Here is a 7,056-nt window from a genome sequence, read left to right on the forward strand (position 1 = left end):
TTATTATTATTATTATTATTATTATTATTATTATTATTATTATTATTATTATTATTATTATTATTATTATTATTATTATTATTATTATTATTATTATTATTATTATTATTATTATTATTATTATTATTATTATTATTATTATTATTATTATTATTATTATTATTATTATTATTATTATTATTATTATTATTTTATTTCATTATGTTTTTAGCCCTAGTTGCACTTTTGTTGCAACCCCAGTTCTCCCATTAGTTCCCCCAAACTTACTGTAGGTCTGTTATGTTAAGCTAAGAAGTCTGCTAAGAAGCATAATTATTTATTATTATTATTATTATTATTATTATTATTATTATTATTATTATTATTATTATTATTATTATTATTATTATTATTATTATTATTATTATTATTATTATTATTATTATTATTATTATTATTATTATTATTATTATTATTAAATTTTCATTGGGTTTTTAGCCCTAGTTGCACTTTTGTTGCACTTTTTTGTGTTTATTTCATGTTTTTAACAGTGCATGAAAGATATTATCAAATACCCTCCTCTTTTATGGCCGAATGGAGCTGAGCAACAGTTCCTCCAAGCTTTTTGTGAGTATAACGTCATCAATCATTTACACAATAATCATTACCACACAGGTGATACACTTCACAGGAACTGTGCTCAATATGGTGGTGCCATGAACAGTGACTGTGTGGAAACAGCATAACAGAACCTCATAAACATGTGCATGATGTTGTATAATTAGGCACTCATTTGAGTCTACTTTGAAAATGTGAGATTTAAGCATCACGCGACGGAGTGTGTTATACAAATTAGATCACGCCTATGGATGGTTGTTAGGCCCGAGGCGCAGCCGAGGGTCGTTAGACCCCCATGCATAGGTGTGATCTAATCTGTATAACACACGACTTCAAGTGATGTAATGTGTTTATACAATGACCCAATTCACCCAACCTTATTGCTATAGAATAAACACACAGTAATTGAAGCATAATGAAGATTTATTCACAAAACCATCCACAGATAAAGTAGATCCAATAGTAGATCCACTAAACTATTGCACATGCTCCAACTTCTGGCTTTACAAAGGATTACCCAGAGGTAAAGAATGGCAGGCGTCAGATGATGCCATCTAAGCTAAGCGTTTATTTTTTTAATTTTGTATTAAATGTTTTACTTCTGTTACCATGGTGAGAGAGAGTGCAGGGAAGCTGATCGAGAAACGATCTATGTATCAGGAAATCTTCCGCTGCCATTGTTTCTGAGCAGAGATTGCTTTCATCATCATAATTTACTTTAGATCCTCTGAAGATTATTGGATATATTGGATATTCAGATAGCCTATTTGATTTATATCTTCAATACCTCTGTCCCTTTGCATGTGGGAATATAAAAACAGTTTTCATACTCAGGGTAGGGTGGAAATCAGCAGCTTTTTATAAAAAAATATATATTCAGTTTTTTATATCAATGTAAATAATCCAACTTGAGTCCCCCCTGACTTCCCTGTCTTCCTTTTTATTATAGAATATACTACTTTTTTGTAGTATAAAAACATCAATAGGATACAATGATGATTGCTCCAATTATTTTTAGAATATTAAAAGTCCATAAAGAATTACCATTTGCGGTAAGGCTCTTGGATGGGATGGTATTAGATGGTTACTACATGTGATAGACGCCAGCAAGGATGCCGTGCCTCTTACAGCTATATTATCCTTGGATGCGATGAAGGCCTTTGATAGGTTGGAATGGTCTTATTTATGGGCAGTACTCGGAAGGATGGGGTTAGGAGTAGGATTCATTAATATGATTAAAGTACTATACACAGAGCCATCGGCCATGGTTATAACAGGTAAATTCACCTCCCCTCTCTTTCCTGTCTTGCGCTCGTCCAGACAGGGTTGTCCTCTTAGTCCCGGACTATTTGCTCTATCCTTAGAACCTTTAGCACAGTATATAAGACAATCCCAATCCATAGAGCCGATCTCAATTAGGGCCACACAGCATCATATTAGTTTATATGCGGACGATGTAATATTGTTCATGCAAAACCCTACCACCTCACTGCCTCATCTTCTCAAGCTGATAGATGATTTTGGCAATCTATCGGGATTTAGGATAAACTGGCCAAAATCGGCCTTCCTTCCACTTAATGTCACTGCAAAGGCTACCCTCCTTCCAGAAAATATACAAATGGTAGAACACTTTAGATGTCTTGGAGTTGAAATATTCCCCACTATATGCCAAACAGTGAAGTATAATTATACAGGAATCCAAGATAGGATCACAAATGACTTTGACAGGTGGTCAAAACTTAAAAACTCAGTACAGGCCCGAGTATCAATAGTTAAGATGGATATTTTACCTAGAGTCAACTTCTTCAGTTCAATGCTACCGTTACCCCCCCCCCCCCCCCCCCCCCCTGCTGGTTACTGGAAAAAATTACATTCCGCCGCATATAAATTTATTTGGAACAACAAACCTCCATGAATAAAAAGATCCACTGCACAGAGAAATAAAGCCGACGGAGGTCTAGCATTTCCAGACTTCTACTACTACTTTAAAGCGTACTCTTTAAGACCACTGATCACCTGGTTTGATTCTCAAGCATCCGTATCCTGGAGAACATTAGAAGAAAACATTGTGGCACCACATAGACTGCAGGATGTAGTATACACCAACCTATCAATTAAGCAATGCAACCAGAAATTTGGCCCTATTATTACACATATGATCCGGATATGGCGTGAAACACAATTTTTTTTACTAACCAACATAAATGGCATAGACACTCTCCCATATTTAATAACAATACAACCTATCAGATTTCCCAAATGGGAAAAGAATGGCATACATACATGGGAGATATCGTCAACGAACGGGGTTTCTGTAGCTATCAAGATATACATAACAAATTTAACCTCACCAGTTCCACATACTATTTCTACAGACAGTTATTAGCATGTTTGAAGGCTCATGGAGTCCCATTAAAGGTACCACTGGAGCACCACAGATATCACAAATTATTTTATGAAAGGGAGATATCGAGAGGTTTTGTCTCGGACTTTTACCGTCACTTACTTACATCTTCGTATGAAGTCCTTCCCCTAGACTCAGTTTGGAGGAGGGATATACCAGACTTGGAAGTAGATTTTGATTGGGCTGAAGTCTGGGCAAACGTTCGGCTATCGTCACGTAACCCGGATCATCAAAAGATTCATCTTAATTTTATTCATAGGACTTACCTAACTCCTATTCGACTGAACCGTATGGGGCTTAAACAAGACTCTCGATGTTCCTTATGTACAAACGGTGATAGTGGTACATTTATGCATATGTATTGGGAATGCCCGCCTGTTAAGATATTTTGGGAAGAAATAACCACACTATTATCAGGATTTTTGTTTTTGACAATACCTGTAATGCCTTCTGTATTGTTGCTGAATGATGTCTCTTAATTATCACACTCTGTACTTATAAAAAGGATAATCTTGTCCGGTCTTACGGCTGCCAAAAAGCTAATAGCATCACGCTGGATTCAACCTGATAAAATGTGTCGGAGGGTATGGATTCTTACCTATCTTGATGTGATTTACCTAGAGATATCTACCGCACGAATTCTAGGTGTTAATGAAGCCAGCATAGCAATCTGGTTAGAAGTGGTGGAGAGGATAAAGCATTATATGAACTTTTAATCCTTGGTATCAAGCGGAATAATGGATGTATTCAAGGGGGGTCCGGTGGGGGAGGGAAGAACGAGCAAGAGCATTTATGTGTTTTGTATTGTATTGTATTGTAATTAATTTGTGTATATCTTTAATCTTTAATCTACATCTATTTTAATTTTAAAAACCGGGCTGTCATGATTGTTAGTATTATGTCGGTAATAGCCCTGTGATTTATAGTGGATTTCTACTGTAAATGTTTGTATGTCATGTCAAAAAAATAAATAAAAAAAAAATTGTTAAAAAAAAATATATATTACCATTGAAATTCAATATCATTCAATTGCAGTGAGAGTTCCAAAATGTAATCATTGGTATCCTCCAAACACCAGCAAATATTTTCTAAAAAGTTTGCTCCAATTTTTGTTAAAAAACATTAAACAATGGGCGGCTAGGTGGTGTAGTGGGCAAGGCGCTCGCCATCAACGCTGGAGACGCTAGGTTCGAATCCAGCTCTCGGCGTTGCTATCAGCTTGGCTGGTCGTTCATACTAACACAATTGGCAGTGTTAGGGGTGGGAAAGCTGATGGGTGGGTCCTGGGCGTTGTGGACAGCGACCCCTACAGTTCGGTCGGGGCGCCTGCACAGCGAGGGTAGGATCTGGAGGGAGGTAGTGTGACCTTCCACACGTTACACTCTCCCGGTGAGAATCTGCGCTGCCAGGCTGGCTGCCGGCTGGCTGCACATGCATCGGAGGAAAGCATGTGACAGTCTCCGGCCTCCCGGACCAACAGTAGGGGGGAGTGCGCAACAACCAGGAAGGGGGTTGGGAATTGGCATAACGACTAACAGTGGGATGGGAGAAAAATCTGAAAAAGGAGGGGGGGGAAGATAATAATTTAAAAAAAATAACATTAAACAGCCATAAATGACCAAATCAGCATTACATTGCATTACATTGCAGCAGAGGGGTAAATGGTAATTTATGGTTGTTTAATATAAATCATTTTTGGAGCAAAACATTTTGAAAGTACACTATCTCATTTCAATTGTCATGGACGTTCAGTAAATATAAACAAAATTAGAGCAAATCATTAAAAAAGTAATTGCCGCTGTTTGGAGCGGGAAATACATGGATAAAGAATTACATGTTTTAGACCGCTTGATCGTTGCATTATACATTTACATTTACATTGAGTCATTTAGCTGACGCTTTTATCCAAAGCGACTTACAAGTTCTGTACGACAAGTCATCAGGAAGGGCACAACTCTATCAGCTGACTAACAATGTTCATCAAAGTGTTGAGTGCTACAGTGTAGGTTAGTTTATTAGGACAAGTGCATGATAGTAAGGTTAGTTAGGGTTAGATTTTTTTATTTTATCTTTTTTTTCAGATAATGGTTGAAGAAGTGCGTCTTTAGTCGACGGCGAAGAATTGGGCGGGTTTCGGCTGTCCTAACTGGGGTGGGTAGTTCATTCCACCATTGTGGGGCAAGGACTGAGAATAGGCGACTTCTCTTTGATGACACTCCCGGAGCTTGGATAGGAGTAGGTCTGAGGCGGCCAGAAGATGCAGAGCGTAGGGGTCTTGAGGGTGTGTAGTTAGAAACCATTGACTGGAGGTAGGCGGGAGCGGTTCCCTTTGCCGCACGGTATGCTAGGTCGAGGGCCTTGAAGGGGATTCGTGCAGCAATGGGGAGCCAGTGCAGGTCCCTAAGAAGTGGGGTGACATGGGCCGACTTCGGTAGGTTTGAGATCAGGCGGGCCGCTGCGTTCTGAATGAGAAGAGGCTTGGTGGCAGTGGCCGGGAGGCCAGCGAGCAGTGCGTTGCAGTAGTCGAGGCGGGAGATGACTGTTAATTGGACGAGGAGTTGGGTGGCTTCTTTTGTCAGGAAGGGGCGGATCCTTCTGACGTTGCTCAGGAGGAATCTGCAGGTTCCGGTTGTTGCTGCGATGTGAGCAGAGAAGTTCAACTGGTCGTCGAGGACAACACCAAGGTTCTTGGCGGTCGGGGACGCGGTCACAGCTGCATTCTCGACTGTGATGGAAAGGTCGGTCAGGGGGGAGGATTTGGCCGGCAGGTGGAGCAATTCTGTTTTGCTTAGGTTCAGTTTGAGGTGGTTGGTCGTCATCCAGGCGGAGATGTCGGACAGACAGGCCGAGATCCGCTCAGAGACGTGGATATCTGAGGGAGGGAAGGAGAGGAAGAGTTGAGTATCGTCGGCATTATGATACTATTGATATTTGTATACTTGTTAGGATGGGGTTTGGCGGAGCCCAATAGCAGAACACAGGATGAGAGAGACTGGAGCGTTTTAGGGTGGTTTAATGTTATTCCCCAAGTAGACAGGTTACAGTGAATACAGAAATGTGTGACAGGTACAAGAATGGGTAGTCAGCGAGAGCAGGAGCACTCCTTGTGCAGCACGGGGCAATGGACACGGGAATGTACAATAGGTGAGAGCAGGTGCACTCCTTGTGTAGCACTGGGCAACAGGTACAGGAGTGTGCCGTAGATGAGAGCAGGTGCACTCCTTGTGCAGCACAGGGCAATAGGTACGTGAAGGTGTATAGGCGAGAGCAGGAGCACTCCTTGTGCAGCACGGGACGTCCAGGTAGGAGGTGTACTGGAGCGGAGGTCCTGGGCATATAGAGAACAAGGGTTAGGACAAGGTATAACAACAAGGACAGGTTTGCAAGGCTAGGGTTCGTCGTCGTACCTAGGAAGCTTTAACACTCCGACGAGGGTAGAGCAGGATCTGCGGGCTGAAGTATCCTCTCGCTGATGAGGGAATCCGTCACAGCCGTGTTGATTGATGTACTGGCAGCGTGGGAATCCAGGGAACGGATGCTGCCCATATAAGGGTGTGAGAGGATGAGGGGTGAGGAAGGCTTCCGCCATGATGGTGAGGAGGAGGAGGAGGGGTGAAGAAGGCTCTCGCCGTGATTATAACAATACTCATGTATATGTACACATATGCTCCTGTATATAGGCTACTTTAAACAAAAGAGGTGACCAAAAATCAAAATAAAAGGTTGCTGATTGTTTTCCACGCTACCCTGCGTAATGTATCAAAATAGTCAAATAATAATAAAATTGTTTTTATATTCCCCACATACAAAGGGATAGAGGTATTGAAGAAATAAATTGAATATCCTGAATATCCAATATCAAACCAACTTTACTGCGGGTGCGGTATGAGATAACTGCTTATAGTTTTTCAGATTTTTCTCAGCGCGCAACGATTTTTCAAAAGTTGGCATGGGGTAGGAGACACTGCTGTGTACTGTACATCCACTCTGGACGCGTGTATGCCTTCTACAACAGAACTTCGTTTCCGCGTTCGAGTTTTGCGCTCTGATTGGCC

The sequence above is a fragment of the Notolepis coatsorum genome (genome assembly GCF_963971535.1).
Source record: "Notolepis coatsorum genome assembly, chromosome: 16".
NCBI lineage: Eukaryota > Metazoa > Chordata > Actinopteri > Aulopiformes > Paralepididae > Notolepis > Notolepis coatsorum.